Source organism: Salvelinus alpinus, chromosome 5 (genome assembly GCF_045679555.1).
Source record: "Salvelinus alpinus chromosome 5, SLU_Salpinus.1, whole genome shotgun sequence".
Taxonomy (NCBI): domain Eukaryota; kingdom Metazoa; phylum Chordata; class Actinopteri; order Salmoniformes; family Salmonidae; genus Salvelinus; species Salvelinus alpinus.
Window position 1 is genome coordinate 40,631,237 of NC_092090.1, and position 10,981 is coordinate 40,642,217.

Genomic DNA, 10,981 nt, shown 5'->3' on the forward strand with positions numbered 1-10,981 from the left:
AGAGAGAGAGAGAGAGAGAGAGAGAGAGAGAGAGAGAGAGAGAGAGAGAGAGAGAGAGAGAGAGAGAGAGAGAGAGAGAGAGAGAGAGAGAGAGAGAGAGAGAGAGAGAGAGAGAGAGAGAGAGAGAGAGAGAGAGAGAGAGAGAGAGAGAGAGAGAGAGAGAGAGAGAGAGAGAGAGAGAGAGAGAGAGAGAGATGATGGTCGCTGGCATGGGCTCAGAGGAGAGGAAGAAACAAATGGAACTTGAGACCAAAGCGGAGCAGAGAAGATGGGCACAATAACGGCAGCTACAGTTTTAATGTCATGTTGTCCGAGATTTCCACCAAGCTGTTGATGGCCTCTGTCTTTAATCACTGTAAAGGCATGATACTGACAAGGAATGGGACCATATATGGAGAGACATGTATCTAAAAGCACTAAGTCCTGTGTTCTGTTCCCAGTGGAAATGGAATTGTTTGAGAAAAATGCACAGTGTTCAAGTGTGTGTGCGTACGTTCATGCATACTCTCCCTCTCATCTCTCCTGTGTGGTATAGCAGGCGTCCCTGACCCAGAACCACGGGTTGGGAGCCACAGGTGCTATAGCAACAGGCCCGTGTGATGGGAGCTGATGGGAGCTGATGGGAGCTGTGTTCCAGGCACAACCTGCATGTGTTCAGAGCCAGGAGGGGACATGGGAAAGACATAAACACCTTCACTCCCCTCTGCCTGAGCCAATATGGACGCCTGGTGGCCACTCTCAGGCCCTGAGTTCTACAGCTAGACATAATACAGTATGTATGAGGTATATATGAAGACAGATAGGATTTCAGCTCTGCAGGCTTGGCTTGGGATACAGCATAACTGTCACTGCACAGCATCTGGCTGTATAGTATGTCTATTAGGACTATTGATGATAACTGTGTCTCTACTGTATATATACAGACTATGGCATACTTTTAAACTCATGCTTCCGTCCTCCCTTGAAGAACAGTAATCTCATCCACTGTGTATAGGTGAAATGCAGTGGTGTAAAGTACTTAATTAAAAATACTTTAAAGTACTACTTAAGTAGTTATTTGGGGTATCTGTACTTTACTTGACTATATATATTTTTTATTACTTTTACTTTTACTTCACTACATTCCTAAAGAAAATGATGTACTTTTTACTCCATGCATTTTTCCTGGCACCCAAAAGTACTCATTATATTTCAAATGCTTAGCAGGACAGGAAAATGGTCCAATTCACGCACTTCTCAAGAGAACAGCCCTGGTCATCCCCTACTGCCTCTAATCTGGGGGACTCACGAAACACAAATGCTTTGTTTGTAAATGATGTCTGAGTGTAGGAGTGTGCTCCTGGTTATCCGTAAATAAAGAAAACAAGAAAATTGCTTTGCTTAATACAAAGAATGTAAAATGATTTAAACTTTTACTTTTGATACTTAAGTGTATTTTAGCAATTACATTTACTTTTGATACTTAAGTATATTTGAAACCAGATACTTTTAGACTTTTACTCAAGTAATGTTTTACTGGGTGATTTTCACATTTTCTATTAAGGTATCTTTACTTTTACTCAAGTATGACAATTGAGTACTTTTTCCACCACTAGTGAAATGTACAGTGTGGATATACAGCCCATCTTTCTGTATGAGGCTATAAAATACCTTTATGAGGGTTAAGGGGCAGGGGTGGAGGTATGCCACTGTGGTCTGGTGACACTGTCTAGTGAACTGCTGGACTACCTTCTGCATCCCATCTGTAACAGAGAGAGAGAGAGGGGGGGGGGGGTCAGAGAGAGGGGGGTCAGAGAGAGAGATAAAAAAAAGAGAGACGTTTACTTTAGGCCAGATGTTTAATTTAAAACATTCCATTGTGACTGTGGCCGGGAAACCAGTAAGAGATCAAATAAAACAATGGGAAAAATTCAAACAGGCACATCTTCCATTTACTGAGAAGAGAGAGGGAGGAGACTGGGATGACACTTAAAAGAAAGAGAGATGATCAGTAGGAGTAAGAGAAGGAAACAGAGACAGAAAGAGACAGGAGGGAGAAATGATAAGAGTGAGGAAGCAGAAAGGATATATAAAGAGAAAGGTATGGAAAATGGATCCAAAAATAGTGAGAGAGAGTGAGCAGGAGAGATAGAGAGATAACATTAGAGAGAGTGAGCAGGAGAGATAGAGAGATAACGTTAGAGAGTGTGAGCAGGAGAGATAGAGAGATAACGTTAGAGAGAGTGATCTCTCCCTAGCCCTCTGTTTTCCACTCCATCCAGTGTGTGTGTGTGTGTGTGTGTGTGTGTGTGTGTGTGTGTGTGTGTGTGTGTGTGTGTGTGTGTGTGTGTGTGTGTGTGTGTGTGTGTGTGTGTGTGTGTGTGTGTGTGTGTGTGTGTGTGTGTGTGTGTGACTGCTTGCCTGCCCTGCTGCCATCTCCACATCCTGTCAGGCAGGAAGTCAGGCTGTACGTGCCAGTGCAGGAAGGTGACACAGGAAGTACACCAACCATTAGGTCAAAGGTTACATCCCAGATGGGCAGTCAGCACTGGGGTTGAGAGAGGAGTGAACTGTCTTAATATGTACATACACAGCTCTAGAAGGTGATACTGTGTGAACTGTCTTAATATGTACATACACAGCTCTAGAAGGTGATACTGTGTGAACTGTCTTAATATGTACATACACAGCTCTAGAAGGTGATACTGTGTGAACTGTCTTAATATGTACATACACAGCTCTAGAAGGTGATACTGTGTGAACTGTCTTAGTATGTACATACACAGCTCTAGAAGGTGATACTGTGTGAACTGTCTTAGTATGTACATACACAGCTCTAGAAGGTGATACTGTGTGAACTGTGTGACAATGTTTTTTTTAAACATTGGACGAAGATAATGAATGTCCAAATATTTTTTTTAAATAAACAAATGTGTTCCTTTGGGGCAAATGCTATCAACAGGAGAAAAATGTCAACACACACCACGGGTTGAGAGAGAGAGAGAGAGAGAGAGAGAGAGAGAGAGAGAAACCCTTTGGCCCAGGAGGCCAGACTTTCTTCAAGTCGTTTATTGATTTGTTTATTTTCCAGGATCTCTTGACTCCCAGCAGGGGTGAAAGGTTGTGTGGAGGAATGTGTTTCCTAGAATAGAAAACACAAACATTCAAACTCCAGCTGATGCAATGCCAGTTAGGGAGAACAGAGAGAGATCCAGCAGCCTTGTATAACTGTCCTGAGCCTACATTACTGTTATACTGCAGGATTGCTGACTGGGATAACTAGAGAGAGGGGGTTACAGAACAGGTCATTACTGATAAACAAAGACTACAGTGTTTTAGACCATCCAAGCACAAATTGGATCAATGCATTGCATGAAAAGAGAACTTGTACAAATCTGTCAAATGAACAGCATAGGCCATAGGAAAGCTAGTATGGTATTGGTAGTACATAGTGGTGATATCAGTGCAGTGATGTAAGTGTGTGAGGTTGCTTCCCCCGCTCCCCCTTCTGTACAGCTGTGTTTGACCTCTAACCCCTAAACCCCTAAGAAGCCTAGCTCTGTTGGAGCCAAGGAGATGGTGGGTGTGTGTGTCAGTGTGCATGTGTGTGCGCATGTGCGTGTGTGTTAGGGGGTCATTGACACAAGCATGACCCAGCCCACCACTCCGGCCCTCATTCACCTGTACCTGTCACTCATCAGACCCCTCCTAAACTCTGGGACATTCCCCCTTCCAAGACCTTGAAACCTTGACATGCCTCTACAGCATTCCTCCATCCACAGGTCACTGTGACCATCAGAGAGGAGAGCAGAAGGAGAGACGGGGGAGGGAAAGAGAGAGAGAGAAATAAAGAGAGGTGGGAAAACAAGAAGGGGTGAGGAGTAGGTAAGCGAAAGAAAGACAGAAAGATGGGAAAGTGCAAGAGAGAGAGAGAGAGAGAGAGAGAGAGAGAGAGGAGTAGGGAGAAGGGGAAGCGGGTGGAAGACAACCAATAAAAGCCTCTGTAGATGTTCCCCTGCTGGGCCATCAGACAGCGGAGCGGTGCCTGGGGAGCTGGAGCTCTGGAACACCTGTTCACCACAGCAGATGTTGTACAGAAGAGGAGGAGACACAGAACAGAAACACCTCTCTCTCTATCCCTCCCCCCTCTCTCTCACACTGTTCTTTCTGCAGATATCTGTCATTGAAAAACACAGCAGCCAAAGGCACTGAGTAGTTCACACACCAACACATGTATACATACAGTGCCTTCAGAAAGTATTCACACCCCTTGACTTTTTCCACATTTTATTGTGTTACAAAGTGGGAATAGCATTTATTTTACTGTATTTTTTTTGTCAACGATCTACACAAAATAATCTGTAATGTCAAAGTGGAAAATAATGGAAGATAAAACACTCATATATTTTGATTACATTAGTACTCAACCTCCTATGTCAATACATGTTAGAATCACCTTTGGCAGTGATTACAGCTGTGAGTCTTTCTGGGTAAGTCTCTAAGAGATTTGCACACCTGGATTGTACATTATTTGCCCCATAATTCTTTAAAAAATTCTTCAAGCTCTGTCTAGTTGCTTGTTGATCATTACAGGACAGACCTTTTCAAGTCTTGCCATAGATTTTCAAGCTGATTTAAATCAAAACTGTAACTAGAAAACTCCAGTGCTTAGCCCTATTACGTTTATTTTTACCCCCCAAAAACTCCCTGGCCAATAACAAGCATAGCCATAACATGATGCAGCAACCACCATGAAATATGAAGAGTGGTACTCATATGTTGTGTTGGATTTGGCCGAAACATAACACTTTGTATTCAGGACAAAACATGCATTTCTTTGCTATTTTTTTTAGTATTACTTTAATGTCTTATTGCAAACAGGATACATATTTTGGAATATTTTTATTCGGTACAGGTTTCCTTATTTCACTCTGTCGTGAAGGTTAGTACTATGAAGTAATTACAATGTTATTGATCCATCCTCATTCTCCTGTCACAGCCATTAAACTCTGTAACTGTTTTGAAGTCACCATTGGACTCATGATGAAATCCCTGAGCGGTTTCCTACCTCACCGGCAACTGAGTTAGGAAGGACACCTGTATCTTGATAGTGACTGAGTGTATTGATACACCATCCAAAGCATAATTGATAACCGCACCATGCTCAAAGAGATATTCAGTATCTGCTTCTTATTTTTTTTACCCATCTACCAATAGGTGCCCTTCTTTGTGAGGCATTGGAAAACCTCCCTGTTCTTTGTGGTTCAATCTGTGCTTGAAATTCACTACTCGACTGAGGGACCTTACAGATAATTCTATGTGTGGGGTACAGAGATGAGGTAGTCATTCAAAAATCCTGTTAACCACTATTATTGCACACAGAGTGTATGCAACTTGTTATGTGACTTTTTAAGCAACATTTATACTCCTGAACTTATTAGGCCTGCCGTAACAAAGGGGTTGAATACCTATTGACTCAATACATTGCAGCTTTTCATCTTTAAATCCTTTGTAAAAATGTCTGAAAACATAATTCCCCTCTGACATTATAGGGTATTGTGTGTAGATCAGTGACACAAAATCAACATTTTAAATCCAAGTTGTAACACAACATAATGTGGAAAAGGTCAAGGGGTGTGAATAGTTTCTAAAGGCACTGTACATACATACAGTGTACATACATACAGTGTACATACATACAGTGTACATACATACAGTGTACCTACATACAGTGTACATACATACAGTGTACATACATACAGTGTACATACATACAGTGTACATACATACAGTGTATTCTGAAAGTATTCAGACCCCTTGACTTTTTCCACATTTTGTTACGTCACAGCCTTATATTTAAAATGGATTAAATTATTTTTTCCCTTCATCAATCTACACACAATACCCCATAATGCCAAAGTGTAAACAGGTTTAAAAAACAGAAATACCTTATTTACATAAGTATTCAAACCCTTTGCTATGAGACTCGAAGTTGAGATCAGGTGCATCCTGTTTCCATTGATCATCCTTGAGATGTTTTTACAACTTGATTGGAGTCCACCTGTGGGAAATTCAAATGATTTAACATGATTTGGAAAGGAACACACCTGTCTATATAAGGCCCCACAGTTGATAGTGCATGTCAGAGCAAAAACCAAGCCTTGAGGTCGAAGGAATTGTCCGTAGAGCTCAGAGACAGGATTGTGTCGAGGCACAGATCTGGGGAAGGGTACCAAAAAGTGTCTGCAGCATTGAAGGTGCTCAAGAACACAGTTGCCTCCATCATTCTTAAATGGAAGAAGTTTGGAACCACCAAGACTATTTCTAGAACTGTCCTCCTGGCCAAACTGAGCAATCGGGGGAGAAGGGCCTTGGTCAGAGAGGTGACCAAGAACTCGATGGTTACTCTGACAGAGCTCAGAGTTCCTCTGTGGAGATGGGAGAACCTTCCAGAAGGACAACCATCTCTGCAGCGCTCCACCAATCAGGCCTTTATGGTTGAGCGGCCAGACAGAAGCCACTCCTTAGTAAAATGCACATGACAGCCCACTTGGAGTTTGCCAATAGGCACCTAAAGGACTCTCAGACCATGCGAAACAAGATTCTCTGGCCTGAATGCCAAGAGTTATGTCTGGAGAAAATCTGGCACTATCCCTACGGTGAAGCATGGTGGTGGCAGCATCATGCTGTGGGATGTTTTTCAGCGGCAGGGACTGGGAGACTAGTCAGGATCGAAGGAAAGATGAACAGAGCAAAGTACACAGAGATCCTTGATGAAAACCTGCTCCAGAGCGCTCAGGAACTTAGACTGGGGCAAAGGTTCACCTTCCAGCAGGACAATGACTCTATGCATACAGCCAAGACCATGCATGAGTGGCTTCGGAAAAAGTCTCTGAATGTCCATGAGTGGCCCAGCCAGAGCCCCGATTTGATCACGATCAAACATCTCTGGAGAGACCTGAAAATAGCTGTGCAGCAACGCTCCCCATCCAACCTGACAGAGCTTGAGGAGATTTTCAGAGAACAATGAGAGAAACTCCCCAAATACAGGTGCGCCAAACTTGTAGCGTCATACCCAAGAACACTCAAGGCTGTAATTGCTGCCAAAGGTGCTTCAACAAAGTACTGAGTAAAGGGTCTGAATACTTTTGTAAATGTGACATTTCAGTTGTTTTTAAATATACATTTTCTAACATTTCTAAAAATCTGTTTTATCTTTGTCATTATAGGGTATTGTGTGTAGATTGATGAGGGGAAAAAACGATTTAATCAATTTTAGAATAAGGCTGTAACGTGGAAAATGTCAAGGCGTCTGGATAATTTCAGAATGCACTGTATTAAATCGCTCTGCCATTTCCTGGTTGCTAAAATTCTAACAGTTATTCTGATTTCAGTTTATGTGACAAAACAAGGAAGTATAGTGTAGAGAATCATTTTACGATCTAAACCTTTCGAAATATATTTTCAATAACCCAATATATTGTATTTTCAGCTGTTTGAAGCTGGTGTACAAAACCGAAAGTAAAAGAGCAAAAATTTAACTTAAGCACAGGAAGCATAGAAATAGCGACATAGAAGAGATCTACCACCTCTTAGACTTGCTTTAATTGAGAATGACAAATCTATAACTCTCATTTCTATGTGAATTTGGTCAGGTCACCCAAAAAGTGACATATTGCAGCTTTAATACACAGATAGAAGAATGCACAAATATCACCCCACACTCAAAAAACTCACACTTGAAATCACATTACAGTTAAAGAGTGTGTCTCGACATGAGAACATTATGAATAAGAGCTATCAGGCTGTAAAAGATCTGTGTGGCATTAACATGGCAGAGATAAAGCATAACTGATGTGGTCTCTAAGGAAACACTCTGCTCTCTATAACAACTATGAGTCACAGAACAGTGAGCTGGGAGACAGGAAATGACTGTTCACTCACTCACACTCACTCACACACACACGCACGCACGCACGCACGCACGCACGCACGCACGCACGCACGCACGCACGCACGCACACACACACACACGCACACACACACACACACACACACACACACACACACACACACACACACACACACACACACACACACACACGCACAAGCACACACACACACACACACACATGAACACACACACACACTCCAGCCCTAAAACTTGGCACACTCATTCATAAAATGCAGAGAAGTTAAAGATAAGTTGATCTTTGTTAAAGTCTTGTCATGTTGGACCCAGGCCAGGTGAGCTGTTTTAAAAGGACTGAAACTTTAGCAGACCTGGTGTCACACACACACACACACACTGAGATCAGTCTGGATTAGGGGGAGCAACAGCCCATCAAACCCAGGGATAGACCTGACTGCCTCTTCTCAATCACACATTCATCCAATCACACATCCGTTCACTGACACACACACACACACACACACACACACACACACACACACACACACACACACACACACACACACACACACACACACACACACACACACACACACACACACACACACACACACACACACACACACACACAGCTCAGCAGATGTCTAATAATACAGAATAATAATGAGGATGATCTGTAAAAGCTGGGTAAATCCTGGGATGGCGCTGCTGGTGAAGGGGATTGTGGAATAATGGGAATGGAATGTGTTTTAATGACTCCTGGGGGACCAGCCCCTACTGAAGGCCCTCTGGCTCAGGAACAACAGACGGGAACGCTCTGGAGCGCCAGGCACACACATCAGCCTCCCTCTCTCTCCTCTCTCTCACCCCCTCCCCTCTCTTCCTGTACCGACCCACTGGAGTCCACTGTTGTTGTTGGCTGCCTGCCCCCTTCGGAAGAAGCGTTCCCCCCCTCCACCTCCCTTCTCTCTTTCCCTTCCTTGTTCCTTCCCTCCCTGCGAGCTGCTGGGGAAATGCTGATGACATGACATGTTCGGAGAGGTCTCTGGAAAAAGTGATCACCCTCCCCCCTCCTCCTCCACTCCCCCACCTCCAATAATCCATCCACCCCCAGACCTCAATGCAGCCCTCCTCTCCAAACCCACGCATAAACCCCACCAGGATCCCACCCACCCACCACACACACACACACACACTCCCATACCCTTGAATCATCCCTCCCTCACCGATCTCTCATCGCGGGACAGTTTCCACACAGCAGCAGCTAGAAGCCAAAGTGTGTGTGTGTACAGGAGGTATGTATGTTTCAGATGTTATACTATATGCCCTCTGCCCTAAAATGCTTTGCTCAGCCTCATGCAAAAACACACACACGCACTTCTAAAGCTTGACCCGACCCTACTGAACCATAAACAATATGCAATACCTAACACTCTACACAGTCAGACTGGCTACAACAATACTGTCCATGTGTTCAACACTGTGTCTAGCATCTATTTCCCTGTCTCTTCACCATCTGGCAATATACCTCCTGTCTTCTGAAAATCAATGGTGCTGGAGATTTCTTTGTGTGTGTGTGCGTGTGTGTGTGTGTGTGTGTGTGTGTGTGTGTGTGTGTGTGTGTGTGTGTGTGTGTGTGTGTGTGTGTGTGTGTGTGTGTGTGTGTGTGTGTGTGTGTGTGTGTGTGTGTGTGTGTGTGTGTGTGTGTGTGTGTGTGTGTGTGTGTGTGTGTGTGTGTGTGTGTGTGTGTGTGTGTGTGTGTGTGTGTGTGTGTGTGTGTGTGTGTGTGTGTGTGTGTGTTTGTTGGTCTTGTGCATGGGCTGGCTCATTTCCCTTGGGTGGAGGAGCTGCTGGCTGATACATGAGGTGTCTGACATACACACACACACGCACACAGACACACATACGCACACATGATCCAGCATGGTCCACACTCAAAGTAGTTTGTACCACAGAGTACCGTCCACACACGAAGAGCAGTTTGTACCACAGAGTACCGTCCACACACGAAGAGCAGTTTGAACACATATTCAAAGCCAAAAGTGATAACCACAGGGTTGGCTGCAATTACAATGTAGAATAGAACACTGAGGCTGTGTTCTGGCAGAGCACATTACTGACGTCTACTGATGAGGTGCTTAGAGAGGGGAAAGGAAGACAGACAGAGAGAGACAGAGAGAGAAGAGGTCAGAGGAAAGGACAGAGAGACAGATAGTCTTCTTGACATCCACTATTACAGCCCCAGCCTCACTTCCTATTTCTCCTACATATCTCTACTGCCTCTGCCTCGTCCTCCTGTCAGGTCACCTGTGATAACCGTTGGGAGATGACGTGGAAACAGGCCACTAGGGGCAACAGTGAGTGCTGTTACCTTCAAGTAGGTTTCATTTATGCAACGATGTTGTGAACGGGGATGGAGGATGGGCGTTAGCATCTGCGATATAAAGTTGTTGTCCAGCGATATAAAGTTGTTGTTGATATTTTTGTTTTAAGTCTATTCCAAACCTTAACCCTTACCTGAACCATTCAGAGTTAATGCCTAACCTTAAGAATTTGGAGTTAATGCCTAAACTTAACCCTAACCTTACAAATGTTGAGTTAATGCTTAAACTCAACCTTAAACACTTCACATTTTCACATTTGAGAAACAAGGATGAACGTCTAATTCTGACATGAGACTGTAAGAGCTGGTAGCAGCCTCTACCCCCCCTCCTCTCTCCTCTCATCTTCTCTCCTCTACCCCCCTCCTCTCTCCTCTCATCTTCTCTCCTCTACCCCCCCTCCTCTCTCCTCTCATCTTCTCTCTTCTACCCCCCCTCCTCTCTCCTCTCATCTTCTCTCCTCTACCCCCCCTCCTCTCTCCTCTCATCTTCTCTCCTCTCATCTTCTCTCCTCTTATCCCCCTCCCCTCCTCTCTCCTCTCATCTTCTCTCCTCTTATCCCCCTCCTCTCTCCTCTCATCTTCTCTCCTCTACCCCCCCTCCTCTCTCCTCTCATCTTCTCTCCTCTACCCCCCCTCCTCTCTCCTCTCATCTTCTCCCCTCTTATCCCCCTCCCCTCCTCTCTCCTCTCATCTTCTCTCCTCTTATC